We start from the raw sequence: 16,200 nt of genomic DNA, 5'->3' as shown, positions 1-16,200 counted from the left end.
CGGCCCACATGAGAGAGCCATCCACCATGTAAATATTAACTCTCAACAGCCCCACCTGCCCTGAATTGGCTGGATTTCCTACCATGGTAAATAGCCTTTCTCACAGGTTATGCCCATCAGCATCTCCAGTGTTACCAGGATTGCCCTGTCATCAGTGCAATAGTAAGTTGGCAAAGCTTAACTTCTGGGTTTTGCCCTAACCAGTAGAATTAAGTCTCTGTTGTCCCCCGGTCTCTGCAGGTCAGTGGCTTTGCTGGGAGAGGCCACTCTCTGCCTAATTTAGACAAGGGAGCAGCAACAGCAAAACTAGCCTCACATAGTCCCTGCATTGTGGGGTGTGTAAGGATTACTTTGAGCATGACCCTGCTGAGGTGTACCAGCAGGGAGGGTGGGCTCTGACATTACAACCTTCTCCACTTGCGTACAAACACAGCTGCCTGTGCACCGTCCTGCCCCTACAGCAGGATCCTGCTTCTCCTCGTCTGACCTGGGGCAAGGAGAGAGGTTATGCTTCTCTAGGGGCTTTGTGGAGGGCTGGTTTGTTTGATCTCTAGCCAGTTGGTGCGTCAGTCTCTTTCTCTTTACACCATTACAATAGACACTTAAAGAAGAAGGAACTGGAGCCCATGCCCAGTGTTACTCTAAACATTGACCAGAGACACTGAGAAATAAGAGGTCAATACTGTTTATGTGTTTATTGCAGTCACCCTCTGCGGGGCCTGGATCAGTGCTCATGTCATGCTCCCCATCAGTAGCCGGCCCGGGCTATTGATCCAACCAGCAGAAAAAATTCGGAGCTGAATCCTGGTCATGTGCCACCTGAAGTATGTTGCATGTACGCTAAATCCCCTTGGATTAAAACTAGCTTGTGGCATAGACTTTGCTTCTGCATTTTAATATATTGCATTTTGTATATCAGTCAGTTTTATATTCTGGGATTTAGCAAATTTAATCATTATCCCAGTCCATCTTCTTTTAAGAATAAACCGAAGGAAAACTCAGCAGACAGCTCAGGGTATGAAACTGCAGAGAATTTGACTGCAAGTGTACTGCCTTGTCTCCCACAAAATGAGGTCCAGCTTGTCCCTTCAAACCTTTGTAAGAAATTCATCATATCAGGGCATAGGTGCAGGATTTCATAACAGTGGCAAATGTCATCTCTGAACTTGTCATCTGGTCATGTTCAATTATATAAATTTATTAGCCATACATTTCTTCTCAGAAGATAAAGCAAGGAAAATAGATCCCCTAGAAAGGCAATTGCTTCCTCGATTTGGTATATGAGCAGAGAACATTTAAGCACTTTGTATCAGAGGGGTAGCTGTGTTAGTCTGGCTCAGTAAAAAGTGACAAAGACCTGTGTCACCTTATAAACTAACAGATGTATTGGAGCATAAGCTTTCGTGAGTGCAACTGACAAAGTGGGTATTCACCCACGAAAGCTCAGGCTCCAATACGTCTGTTAGTCTGTAAGGTGCCACAGGACTCTTTGTCGCTATTTAAGTACTTTGTTACACAACTTTTTATGCCCCTCAACTCAGACCCATGTTCTGGCCAATGAACAGTTTGGCTTTTGCAGATTTATTGCTGCTGTGACTCTGATTTCTTGCTGCTGGGTGATAGTGTGGATTTGGTCACACCATGTCAACCTCCAGGAGATGTCAGGGCTGCCTAGAGGAGGGGGCAAGTGGGGCAATTTGCCCCAGGCCCCACAAGGGCCCCGCGAGCCCTGGCCCGGTAGTGGTCTGGGTCTTCGGCGGCATTTCTGCTATGGGGGGGGCCTTCAGTGATGCTGAAGACGAGAAGCGACTGAAGGGCCCCCTGCCGCTGAAATGCTGCTGAAGACTCGGATTGCCACTGGGTGAGTACAAGCGCCGCAGCTCCCCTGCTTTGCCCCAGGCCCCTTGAATCCTCTGGGCGGTCCTGGGAGATGTTCTTGGACTACACGGCACTGCAATCCTATAACCTACCCAGAGTCAAGAGCACTGAGCAGCAGTGGCTCCAGGCACCAACGCTCCAAGCACGTGCCTGGGGCGGCAAGCTGCCTTGAGCACCCTGCCGATCCCTGTGAGGGCGGCAGTCAGACAGCCTTCGGCAGCTTGTCTGCGGGTGGTCCGCCCGTCCCGTGGATTCAGTGGCAATTCAGTGGTAAGTACGCCAAAGCCGCAGGACCAGGGACCTCCCGTAGGCAAGATGCTGAAGGCTGCCTGACTGCCATGCTTGGGGCGGCAAAAAAGCTAGAGCCGCCCTGGTACTGAGTAGACATGCTGCCCTTCTTGCTTTCCTCGTTATGCCAGCTCCCCTGAGCTGTCTGAGGCATTGTAGGTGGGGCTGAATCAAGGCCCTGTCATCTCTGTGAGAAGTGTGTTGTTCTTAGCATTAACACAAGCACTCTTTGCATTAAACACCTGCCTATATTTATATGGGACTCAGCATTTGTAACCCACACGCCTAACAGGGAGATATCGCTTTAAGAGATCTATTGAGGTGCGGGGTAGTAGGATTGAGCTGTGTCTGGGTCATTGTTGCTAGGCAGATGCACAATTAGCAGTCCACATCCAGAAGTTCCTGGAATTGGGTACACTCAGTAGGTTCCCTCTAGCTGGACTCAGACATCATGAGGGCAAGCAGTCACAGCACCTGCTCTACAAAAGGCCATGTACCTTATGTGGGCTGAGAGAAGCTGAGCCCTGAAGCAAAAAACAGGCTGTTTTCCCTAACTCTGAAGCGTTTTGCAGCAGTTTACTGACATGGTTAACCCTCCAACAGGGAAGCCCTGGCAGTGTTCATTTCAGAAAGGGAAAATTAGGAGGTGTAGTGGGATGATCACCCTGCTCAGGCCCTGGAAGGGTAAAAACAGCCGTGGAGAGGGCTGCAGTAGGGAAAGAGAGTGAGAACAGCTGTGAGAAGCCGAGTGAGTCACTGACCACAGCTGTGGCCAGCTTCACCAGGGCCCAGCTGGCCCTTATAAGAGGGCTGAGGCCAGACACTGAACAGAGATGGTCTCTCTCTAGAGGTTGAGAGGGATGGGCCTGGCTGCTGAACAGGGCACCTAGCCTGGAGCAGGGCTGGGGGAAAGGCCAGAGAAGCTAAGGAGCTCTGGCCTGGAAAACCTCCAGGCTGCAGGTGTTGCTAAAGGCCGGAGAAGGTACTGGGATTGCAGAGGGCAGCTCAAGGGTAGGCAGAGGCAGCAAGTCCAAACCCTCCTTGCCATTGATGAGTGGCAATTATACTGCAGTTTGCCCCAGTGAGTGGGGGCTAGATGGTGACTGGCAGTAGCCAAAGACTGAGGCAAGGTGGGGATAGAGGGTTGGTGGTTCCCTGGGGCGGGGAGACACAGTGAGACTGTAGGCTTCTGTGGGGGATGAATCCTGACAGAAGGGGCACCAGGGTCTGGGAGGGACATAGGGGCAGAAGCAAGGTGAGACACTGGCCTAAAGAGGGCACACCTGAGTGGACAGAGCTAATTCCCAGGATGACCCTCAGGATGCACTGCAGTAGTTAGTTATCACCTCACCACAGGAGGGAAAAATATTTTTTATTTTAATTCTATACTTCGAATGTTTGACTTTTAGCCAAACTGTTTTAGTTAAATTATCTCAGTATGATTCACCAACTTTTTTTTCTTTTTAATGTGATGATGGGGGGGGGGTCATTTATTTTGCTATTCTCAGTTTTTTTGTAATGTAACAGGTTTTTTCTTTTAAATAGTTAATATGCTTAACTGAGTGGTTAATCAGTTAGCTGACTGGCTAGCAGTGATTTCAGAAGAGGAAGAGTCTGCATGGATTCCAACTGAAGATTCCTACAAGCAAGAGGAGGGAAGATGTTGCTTTTGACTCAGCAGACTATAGATTTGATGATGAAAGACTCTAACCAAGACTCAGGTGAACTCAGCCTAAGCTTTTGAGAACTCTGAGTTTCTTCTCACTGTGTTTCTGTGGGGACTGTTTAGAGTTAATTTGTTTATTTATGCATAAGTGTGAAGATAATGTATGTGGATTATTTTTGCAACATAACACAGCTTTTATTTATGATATTTCTTTATCATGGAGCCCAAGGTCCAGTGTGCTTCAACAGCAGCTGTGGGGACTACAAACTGCATCATGCTGGGAGAACATCCTGGTTTCTGCGAGGAAGTCCCTCCCAGCAGGAAGTTTCAGCACTGACTGAAGCTGGGAGCATGAGGCAAGCAAGCAGAGAGGAGGCTGCTGGACTATAATCTTGTTCTGTGTTTTTTTACACAATAAATCCTTATTTGGGATGGTGTCTCAGTGGTCTGGTCTTAGGTGGGAGACACACAATGCAGCATGGAGGAGCCTCAGGCCCTGTTTCCCAAAGTTGTATAAAAAAATCCACAAGACAGAACTTTCCTCTTAAACAACCCATACGGGGCTAGTGAACAGGAGGGGGGCTACAGTAAGATTTTATAAAGTTGGTACTTAATTAGGTGCATTTCTTTTGAGAACTTGAATGTGAGGAAGTTGACCCTGTGCAAACCTTGTTGAAAATCGTTAGAGACTGAATGCTGGGGCCCCAGCTGCTTTTCTGTAGGAGCTGGGAGTTTCTTAGGCAGTGGAAAAGGGCAATGAAGTGAACTCGAGTCCACCCAAAGGTTATACATTCACTTGCAGGACCCAAGCCAAAGGCTGCACCTAGCCACCACAGGCAACAGTCTGTTTGACTTAGCCTTTGGAGCCCAGCATAGTTACATGAAGGGGGACCCTTGGATTGCTCCAGCCATACCCAACACACTTAGATAACAAGCAGCAGCTCCACAGAGGAAAGAGTTGTAGACCAGCCACACCCCTCTGTTCCCCAATATAGGGTCTGATGCTGAGGCATAAGTGGATTGTTTATGCTCACCTGCCTAGTTAGTAATTAGGTTCACACGTGAGCCCTCAGTGCATACCCAGTTGCACTGTGTGTACACATTGCAAGACCCTGGCTAACGCTGATCAGTAATAAGTCTAATAACAGTGTAGCAGTTGGCTATTGTTGAGGGAACAACTGCAAAATAAAAAAACCCAACTCACCCACAGGCATGAGAGATCTGAAACATGCCAACAGTTCCGATGATATAGCAAGTAAACTGCTCCCCACACTTACTGCCACATAATAAGTTGATTGATTAACATCAGGCTGTCATTTCTCACCATGAAATTTGTATCAATTTAGTTTGGATTGATCACAGTAGGATGGTGCAGGCTGTTCAGGATATGCAGATAACTAGCTTTGGGGCCGTTAAGCCAGCAGCACTAGAGTTCAGGGCAGAAGCCAGAAAGGAGTTGCCATGCCCAGAATGAGTTCAGCAGGGCAGCTGCTGAGCAGCGAAGAGGAGATGTTTAGAGCAGGGCCTCCAGAACTGGGGGAAGGGAGGCTGAGAATTGAATTAATGAATTAGGGGTGGAATCAGAATCAACCAAAATCAAAGAGGTTAGGAGGGGGCAGAGCTGGTAAATGGACAGGCTGTGTTCCACAATGTCATCACACAAATGAGAGGGCCTGGAGGAGAAGTGCACAATGGATTTGGAAACCAAACTTCAGAGTGTGGGTAAGAAGGTCAGAGAATGAATTTTTGGTGTGGGTGTCTGCATGGAGGGAAACAGATTGTGTGGAGCAAGGTCTGGGGAAGAGAGAAGAAATGGACTGTGTAGGGAGAGGGGATGTGGCTGGTGCTCTGCTGTACTCTAGCAACTCTAAAGTCACTCTGTTTTGAGGGGGCTGATAAATCCTCAGGGGACTGTCCAAGCCTGCTTTGGACCGATGCAATGGCAAAAAACAAATCAGTCACATCGGGGCTGTGCTCTATTCCCATAGCAATAAAACGCCTGCTGTGATTTTTTATTAGTATTATTATTATTTCCCAAGATTCCCACTAAGATTCCCCCCATCTTCCTCTGGATTGAGATGTGGCATGGCAGATGGCAGGTGCAGATTTTCTGGTGGATGGTAGAGAGGGCATACAATAAGAGAGAGTTTTAAACTTTACTATGGAGCAGCCAGCACTGCTCCACAAGGCAGAGAGGGGAGATTTCTAGAAACTATTCAGTCTTCCAGAGTTTTCTGTCCACCTCTCAAATCTTCTCATCTATGCTGTTCAGTGTCCTGTTTGACTTACAATATATTAATAGGCTCATGTAGATATGGTGCAGGTACTGAAGTGTGTTAGCCATCAAGTCTAGTTAAAGCCACTAAAAAAGTACGGCAGTGACTTTGGCAGAAACTGAGTTAACAAGACCAAATCCCCTATCCTGCACACAGGGCCATAATGCCCAAGAGCATTAGAGCTTTCTACAGTCTGTTTGGTCCAAGGCTTGCAGCCTCTCTCTCTCTCTCTCTCTCTCAGTTACTCTGTGGACATTAGACCTTGGTGCATTCATGATGCCAGGAAACCATTCCCTTGTTTTCAGCACTAGACACATTACAGTCAGCTCCCAGTTTTGACAGCAATACTGCTGCATGCCATTGACAAATACTGCTAAGAATATGAACAAGACTTTTAGGTTTGTATTAAAATAGTGATCCCATGTGGCAGGTTGGATTCAAGTCTTTCTTCTTACCTGTGATCTCCATAGGCCTTGTCTTCAGAGATGCTCAGCAGTAGATGTCTTCTGGCAGCCAGTGGGACTACTCGCATAGTTGAGGGCCTCGGGGTCGGGGCTACCCAACTTTTAGTTATGCTGTTGCAGCAGGCTGGCAGTGCTTATCTGGAGCACTCCATTTTCTAGCAATGATGTGATGGCTGCCAGCTTGGCCAACACACTGGGAATTGAACGAAGTAAAGTATAAACTCCTACAGCTTAAACTAAAGCTCCATAGATGAGGTGGTAATATATTCATCTGCTCTGTGGATTCAGCATGGGGGTGGGGGGAAACATGCTACACTGACCCTCCTGGGAAAGGCTTTAAGGGAGTATTCTGACTGTTGAGGCTGGTGATTCCTTATCCACTCAGGATACAAGAGAGTGGCTTTCTGTGATGGGAAGGATCTCAGGCGTGGGCTGAGCAGTCCTGAGGGAGGAATTCCAGCACAAGCCAGACTGGGGAGAAGACATGAACTGAGCTTGGCTGATCCTTTTGTTAATAAAGCTAAACCCTAAGAAGGGTCTGAATTTGACCTTTATATACTGTACAGATTTGTTTGTAGAGCAAATTGGGAAAGGAATCTGCTCCTAGCCCCTTTTTATTATGTTAAATAGTTCCTCTTTCTTCTGGGTATTTATGCAGTTCTAATTCTGTAGACTGTCACATAGACAAACTATGCACATTGGCTCTTAACTTTTTCTCATAAATCATTCCCTCTAGCCCATTACTATTGTCTGTGCTTGTCTCTGAACTACATCCTGTTTATCACTGTCTTTATGGTTATGAGGTATCCAGAAGAGACCACAAAATGCCAGGAGCCCCAGCAGTATAAAGAAAGGGGCGATTGCCCCCAGTTCCTGTGATGTGATGCTACTATGTATGCTGTCTACACTTGCAGAGGCTTTTTTTAGGTGACCTGTTGCATTTCAAGCTTCTGTCTTATATATTGTACTCCATCGTCCTTAACACCCCTTCAGCATTATTCATTTCCAATTTCTTTCTGGCGTTGAATCTGGGTGTGGGGTTCAGTCCTCTCTCCCTCACTAACAAAACAGCAGTTTGTGTTTCTCCAAATTTATTCTCGTTTCATTATTTTTTGCCATCTTCCTAATCTCTCCAGATCTCCTCTTTATTATGTTGCTGTCTTGGAAGTTTCGTATCGCCTGAATTGTGAGACTTCACTAATTATCAGAGACAGCGAGAACAGCATGTTAATGAAGTATCACTGTACCTAACACACAAACTTGCAGTGTCCCACTGGGCTTCTCCCCACAACTTCACACTTGGTCATTTGTCATAACCCTTCACATATAATCCTCTCTGCAGTTTTCAGTCCACATGAGAGCATTCACATTACACAAACCAGTTGGGATTCATTTTGAAATTCAGAGACATGCTTTTCTGATCTAGGTTTTCCACTTCTCAAAACTCACTGCATCTGCTAATTTCATCATAACTTCAAGGCACCAATCAAGTTTATCAGGAAAGATCTGTTCTTTACAAGTAATGGGGCTACAACACCACATTCTGTTGATATCTAGATCCATACCACATGGCGTCCAGGGAAAGTGCTATACCCCTACCATTCCACCCCAGTGGAGAGTACAGACAATCACCACTGCACATACATCGACCTGTGAGAGAAACAGGTGGAGTATGTGTTTGTGAAATGGAAATAACTTCTTTCCCCTTCAAAGGTTCTTTTCCCTGTATTTACAGTTTTGTTTGGTTTTAAATTTGTCTGTTTGTATGGGTTTGAAACAAAAGTCTATTCATGAAAATTTAATGTATCTGTATTAGTTCACCAGATATGTTGGCCAGGGCTGACATCATTCACAGATAATAGCAGTGGATGCATTTGCAATGCTATATTACCACATGCAGCACTCATTACAAAGTTTACCTTTACCAGGGCAAAAAAACATTGCCAGGCACAGCACACTACAGCAACACACATTACTGTGGATCATTATTAAAATGGTCCTTCAAAGCCTCCCTGTTGAGCCCCCCATTGAACTCTCCATATAGTCCTAGTATCTGGCTGCTCAAAATCAGCAAACAGCTGATCCACCTTTACCCTCCATTCCTGCAGAAACTTCTCCCCCATTGCTTGACATATTATGAAGCACATAGCTGGCAGCTATGACCATGGTGATATTTTTTTCACTGAGGTCTAATCTAATGAGTAGACAGCACCAGCGCCCTTTCAAACAGCCAAAGGCACATTCAGCTGTCATTCAGCAGCTGCTGAGCCTGTTGTCGAAGTGTTCCTTGCTGTTGTCAAGGTGGCCAGTGTACAGCTTCATGAGCCAGGGGAGTAAGGGGTAGGCTGGGTCTCCCAGGATCACTATTGGCATTTCAACATCCCCAGTGGTAATTCTCTGGTCTGGAAAGAAAGACCCTGCTTGCAGCTTTCTGTACAGGCCTGTGTTCTTAAAGATGCGTGCATCATGCATCTTCCCTGGCCAGCCCGCATTGATGTTGATGAAACGACCCCAGTGATCCACTACCATCTGCAATACCATAGAAAAGTAGCCCTTTCTGTTCATGAACTCCATGGCAAGGTGGTCTGGTGCCAAAATTGGGATTATGCAGTCCATCTACTGCCCCACTGCAGTTAAGGAACCCCATGGCTGCAATACCATCCACAACTTCCTGCACATTGCCCAGAGTCACAGTCCTTTGTAGCAGTGTTACCCCAGAATTTGACCTTCCTGTGTGTTTCCCCAAAACTTGACAGTACTGCAGTCTGAAATTTTGTATGGTCAGCCACTGCCAGCTGAAAACCAAACACCGCATAGCTAGGAAAATCTTAGGCTCTGAGAAGCAAGGCCAAATAATTGCATGTTTGCTATCAGAATGGGAGGTTGGGACAAGAAGTGAAGATTCCATGAATATAGAAGGATGTTTGGACAACAAACTTGGTTTTAGGTGTCTTTAACATGTATGTTTTATTGTTATGACTAGAAAGTCTTTAATGATAAGGAGAACAATGAATTGTTATTGGCTGTTGCTAGGGAAATTTTTAGCCTATTAGAGGCTATTATGAGTTATGTGCTTTGTTTAGAGAAAATTTATAAAAAGTTTAGTTAGAAAGTATGCTTTGGAGCAGTCCAAGGAAGCTTTCCTCTGGGCAAGGATTTGACATGTAAGTTCCCCAGCAGCTAGATGGAAGGAGGGGCCTCCTGGAAGGCTGGCTGCTAATTCCTCAAAACTGTTTCAGACTTTTTGGGTAACTATAAAGGTTTAGAATGCTCTGAACCTACTGCTATAGTGTGTGTATGCACACGCGATCTAATAAAAAAATGCAATTTTAGGAGAAAGCACTCTTGCTTGTGCCAATCATTTTTCAGACAGATAAGCAGTGCCCTCATTGACTTATTCCTGACACTTTCTGGAGCGAAATAATTAAGTTACCACTGCTTTGGGTTCTGAAAACCTTAGGTAACAGCAAGACATAATTAATGGCCCTGCACACTTGCTTCACAGCAACCCCATGGTGGATTTTCCAACTCCAAATTGATTCCTGACTGATCAACTGGCATTACAAGCTTCCATACAGTGACCACCACCAGGGCCGGCTCCAGCTTTTTTGCCGCCGCAAGTGGCAAAGGAAAAAAAAGAAAAAAACTCGATTGAAAGACCTGCCACCAAAATGCCACTGAAGACTAGTGATTGACCTGCCGCCGAAGGACCAGCCCTCAAATTGCCACCGCAGACCCAGATGTGCCGCTCCAACAGCAGACAGACTGCTGACCCTTTTTATTGACCACCCCAGGCACCTGCTTCCTTCTCTGTGCCTGGAGCTGGTCCTGACCACCACTCACTTCTCCATCTTACGTGCAGCTCTCAATTTTGTGTCACGGCACTCGTGGGTTGGGGCAAGCTCCACACACAGTTCCCGGAATGTGGCCTTGCACATCCAAAAGTTCTGCTGCCAGTGCTCATCATCCCCTACCTGCAAAATGATGCAATCCCACCAGTGAGTGCTTGTTTCTTGAGTCCAGAATGGGCAGTCCACTGTGTGCAGCTGCTCCATGAATGCCAACAACCTTGAATTGTTTCTTTCCATCATGCATAGTAAGGTAGCCTGAAATTAATTGTCATATTCCATCTCATGGTTCTGGAAATACTGCAGGATCAGATGCGTTGTGTTCATAACACTCATTACACTACTGAAGAGCAGTGCATGAGCCATGCTTCTCACAGAGATGGCAGATGTGTGGGTTTGCAGGGTGTTTGAAAAGAAGTTTAAAACATAATAGGATGCCCATGGAATGATGGGATGGAGAAAACTGCATTATGGGAATATGTTTCCAGTCACCCCACACCACTCATTTGCCCCCATGAGGCACTGCAAACCCTTCCCAAAACACCTTCACTATATGGTGTGAGCTGCACAGTGAGGTAGTTACCGATGTGCACTGCTGTCTGCATTGATGCAAGCACTGCTAGTGAGGATGCGCATCGCTGACACAAAGAGCATAGCATAGACATGCAAAATCGACTTAATTACTGTAGCGGCTCTACGTCAATGTAATTTATGTCAACTTAATTTTGTAGTTTAGAACATAAGAACAGCTATTCTAGGTCAGACCAAAGGTTCATCTGGCCCAGTATCCTGTCTTCCGACAGTGACAGGTGCCCCCAGAGGGAATGAACAGAATAGGCAATTATCAAGTGATCCAACCCTCATTGCCCATTCCCAGCTTCTCACAAACCGAGGCTATGGACATCATCCACCCATCCTGGCTAATAGACATTGATAAACCTATCCTCCATGAATTTATCTAGTTCTTTTTTGAACCCTGTTGGTGTCTTGGCCTTCACAACAACCCGTGGCAAGGAGTTACACAGGTTGACTGTGCGCTGTGAGAAAAAAATACATTTTTTTTGTTTTAAACTACTCCCTATTAATTTCATTTGCTGACCCCTAGTTCTTGTGTTATAAGGAGTAAACAACACTTGCTTATTTACTTTCTCCACACCAGTCATGATTTTATAGACCTCTACCATATCCCCCCTTAGCCATCTCTTTTCCAAGCTGAAAAGTCCCAGTCTTATTAATCTCTCCTCATATGGCAGCCGTTCCATACCCCTAATCATTTTTGTTGCCCTTTTCTGAACGTTTTCCAAGCCAATATCTCTTTTTAGAGATGAGGCAACCACTTCTGCGCACCGTATTCAAGATGTGAGCATACCATGGATTTATATAGAGGCAATATGATATTTTCTGTCTTATTATTTATCCCTTTCTTAATTATTCTCAACATTCTGTTCACTTTTTTGACTGTCACTGCACATTGAGTGGATGATTTCAGAGAACTATACACAATGACTCCAAGATCTCTTTCTTGAGTGGTAACAGCTAATTTTGACCCCATCATTTTATATGTATAGTTGAGATTATGTTTTCCAATGTGCTTCACTTTTCATTTATCAACATTGAATTTCATCTGCTATTTTGTTGCCCAGTCACCCAGTTTTGAGAGGTCCTTTTGTAACTCTTTGCAGTCTGCCTGGGGCTTAACTATCTTGAGTAGCTTTGTATCATCTGCAAATTTTGCCACCTCACTGTTAACCCCTTTTTCCAGATCACTTATGAATGTTAAATAGGACTGGGCCCAGTACTGACCTCTGGGGGAACACCCTATTTACTGCTCTCCATTCTGAAAACAGACCATTTATACCTACCCTTTTGTTTCCTATCTTTTAACCAGTTACCAATCCATAGGAGAACCTTCCCTCTTATCCCATGACTGTTTACTTTGCTTAAGAGCCTTTCGTGAAGGACCTTTCTGAAAATCTAAATACACTATATCCACTAGATCCCCCTTGTCTACATGCTTGCTGAACCCTTCAAAGAATTCTAGTAGATTGGTGAGGCATGATTTCCCTTTACAAAAACCATGTTGACTATTCTCCAAATTATGTTAATCTATGTGTCTGACAATTTTGTTCTTTACTATAGTTTCAACCAGTTTGCCTGGTACTGAAGTCAGACTTACCGGCTGACAGGCCTGAAAGTGAAAGCCAGTAGCTCCATCTCCTTCAAGTGAAGTCAGACTATTTGGCTCAATTTAGTATCTGTTGGACTCCTGTTTATGCAGACAGGAGGTGCTCTACAGGTAGGGTGACCAGATGTCCCGATTTTATAGGGACAGTACCAATTTTGGGGTCTTTTTCCTATATAGGCTCCTATTGTCCCCACACCCTCTGTCCAGATTTTTCACATTTGCTGTCTGGTCACCCTATCTACAGGTTTTGTAGCACCCAGACAGCAGAAGGCACCTGTCAGTAACCTGAGAACTGAGACAGGAAGAGAGAAGAAAATGCTTATCCAGTCCTGCCTTCTGAGAGCAAGCAGTTCTGGGAAAATGGATGAAGTAACCTAGGACTAGAATTACAAAGGTACTTGGGCACCTAAATAAGGAGATAATTCCTGTAGATGTGCACACTCACCCCTGCAGCACCTCCTGTTGGTGACTTCTGGGAATTAGCTCAATTCAGCTCTGGAGCACTCTCTGCAAGCTGGTGATCTGCCTGTCCTCTGGCCCCAGTGTCCCTCCCTGAACCCCAGTGCCCTGTTACATGGGGTGCTGCCCCCTGGCAGTAACTCCTCAGTCTAAGAGTCTCCCCTCCCTGGGGAACCCCCACCCTCTATCCCCACCTTGCCTCATTATATGGCTACGGCCAGTCATTGTCTAGCCCCATGCCCTGGGGCAGACTGCAGTATCAGCTTACTGGCAAGGTTGGGTTTGGACCTGCTGCCTTGGCCTACCCCTGGGCTGCCCTCTGCAACCCCCAGTACCTTTTAGCCCAATGCTAGGCTGCAGCCTGGGGCTTTCCAGGCAGAAGCTCCCCAGCTCCTCTGCCTTTCCCCAGCCCTGCTTCACCCAGGTACTCTGTGTCTAGATCCCTGCAGCCAGGCCCATCTCCCTCTACAAACAGAGAGCGATTGTTTGCTCCTGGCTTCCCTGGCCTTCTTATAAGGCCCTGTTGCTCAGTTTGGGGCATGGCCCCAGCTGCAGCCACTTCCCCCAATCAGCCAGGGTTTTACCTTGCCTTCTGCAGGGCTTTTCCAACCCCTTCCAGGTTGGAGAGGATGATCACCCCACTACAGTTGCCTAGTGGGATTTACAACAGCACCTAAGTGAGTTAGATCCCTAACTCCTATTGCTCTTCAATGGAAGTTAGGCACTTAAGCTATTTAGGCATTTTTGTAATTTCTACTAGGCACCTAAATACCTTTGTAAATCCATCCCTACTCTCTTCCCAAAGCAAGTAAGTAGCAAGTCCTTTCCTGTTCTGTTCTTGGGGCCATGCATCTCTATCCTGTCCCTCACCCCAGGAAGATCATAGAGTTGCACTCCAGCCAGTAATATTTTTCAGCATTTGTTAGCTCTGGATAGTTTGAAAGTCTGTATTAAACTCAGGGCAGACTGACTTATCACATGATTAAGGAACTAAAAGGAAACTGCCCTAACAAATTTTGTTTTATTTTTCTGCTAAGATTCCTGTATGGAAATAATGGATAAGAGGTCCAGTTTTTCCTTACCACGTTTATCTTCACTATGCAGTTAATAGTAAGATTGTCTTGAAAAACTAATCCACAGCCCTAAGGCAAAGCAATTATTTATTTTAGCATTTGCATTTAAAAAAAATATTACAATTCAAACTAAGCCATGATATGTAACCCAATAGCCTAAAGTAATGTAATTCCAGTTTGTGTAGCAATCAATTCCCCCAAACAATCTGACCATATATGTCCAGGACAATTTATAGCCAGTCTTACTGTATTTACAATTTTAATATGACTAAGGTCATTAATGTAAAGAGGGGGAAAATGGTTTTTTTGCTTTAAATCAATGATAAGCTAAACCTCAAGCTATCTCTGGCCAAATTTCCTTTTCCCTGAATATATTAATCTACTCTATTTTACAGATTCCTGGATATTTACTGGAACACCACTGGGTACCGTTGACAACAACTCCAGGGAGTACTATGCCACTAAACTTCAATTAGTAGTGAAATATAACCACCAGTAAGTCAAACAGGACTACAGCTTGTTCTTATAGAATTTCAAATCAATATCTCACAACTCCCGGTGAGTTAGTAATTCCTGTGTATTGTTTAGTTGTATCTATTTTAACCTCTAAAGACCCCTGAATCAGTATGCAGTGATGACTCCTGCTGCTGGAAAGATATTTTGCATATGATGATGGAGGAATTGCCCAGCACTCAGGGACTCTATGGGTGAGATTCTGATCTCTGTTACACCAGTGTAAATCGAAAGCAGTGACTCTGATTTCAGTGCTGTTTTCTCTGTTTCTCTGGATAGAATATAACCAGAAGAGATTGTGTATTGCATGTGAGTTTATTCTGCTAATGGTTTCACCCTCCACATTAAATTGGTACAAGAACTGCAGAGTTTTCCTCATATTATGTGAACAAGCTGTCACAAGAGAAGATGCAAAAATATAGTCAATTGTTCTTCCCTAGATGACTTATTTAAACAAGGCAGCCACTCTTTCATTATGTTATTACATACTATTTTTTCCACAGGACCCCTGCCTCAGTACACAGCATGAACAGTGCTCACATAATGAGCAGCTATTGTAGGGGAGAGATCGCAACATTGATAAAAATAATGTTTAGTAAAATTATCTATACCTTATTTTTATTAGATTGTTACATTCTTGGTTGCGCCATTACAGAATAGTAAAATATAGCTACAAGTATGTTATGGGATGCTTGGAAATATAGTAATACATATGTTTAGCTAGTTATGTTAAAGCTAGGGCTGTTAAGTGATTAAAAAAATTAATCACGATTAATCGCATTGTTAAACAATAATAGAATACCATTTATTTAAATATTTTGGATGTTCTCTACATTTTCAAATATATTGATTTCAATTACAACACAGAATACAAAGTGTACAGTGCTCACTTTTATTAATTTTTATTACAAATATTTGCACTGTAAAAACAAAAGGAATAGTATTTTTCTATTCACCTAATACAAGTACTGTAGTGCAATCTTTTTATCATGAAAATGCAACTTACAAATGAAGGTTTTTTTTTTTGTTACATAACTGCTCTCAAAAACAAAACAATGTAAAACTTCAGAGGCTACAAGTCCACTGTATCATTTTTACAGCGCAAATATTTGTAATAAAAATAATAATATAAAGTGAGCACTGTACACTTTGTATTCTGTGTTTTAATAGAAATCAATATATTTGAAAATGTAGAAAAACATCCAAAAATATTTATTAAATTTCAATTGGTATTCTATTGTTTAACAGTGCTATTAATTGTGATTAATTTTTTTAATCATGATTATTTTTTTGAGTTAATTGTATGTGTTTAACTGTGGTTAATTGACAGCCTTAGTTAAAACTAATCAAAGAGATTCCAGAAGGTTTCTGTTTCTATTTCCCAAGGACAATCAAACATCAAGATAACAAACCATGTAAAATATTCATGCATTAAGAAGAGATTGTAAAATGCAGATTAGGGTGAGTTAGAGCCATAAATCTAGACTCTAAAGTGGCCATGCCAACCCCTTTCTTTTCAAAGGAAGTCTCTGCTTGTGTCTTTAAAACTT

The sequence above is a fragment of the Gopherus flavomarginatus genome, chromosome 2, assembly GCF_025201925.1.
Source record: "Gopherus flavomarginatus isolate rGopFla2 chromosome 2, rGopFla2.mat.asm, whole genome shotgun sequence".
Lineage (NCBI taxonomy): Eukaryota > Metazoa > Chordata > Testudines > Testudinidae > Gopherus > Gopherus flavomarginatus.
This window is presented reverse-complemented; position numbering follows the sequence as displayed.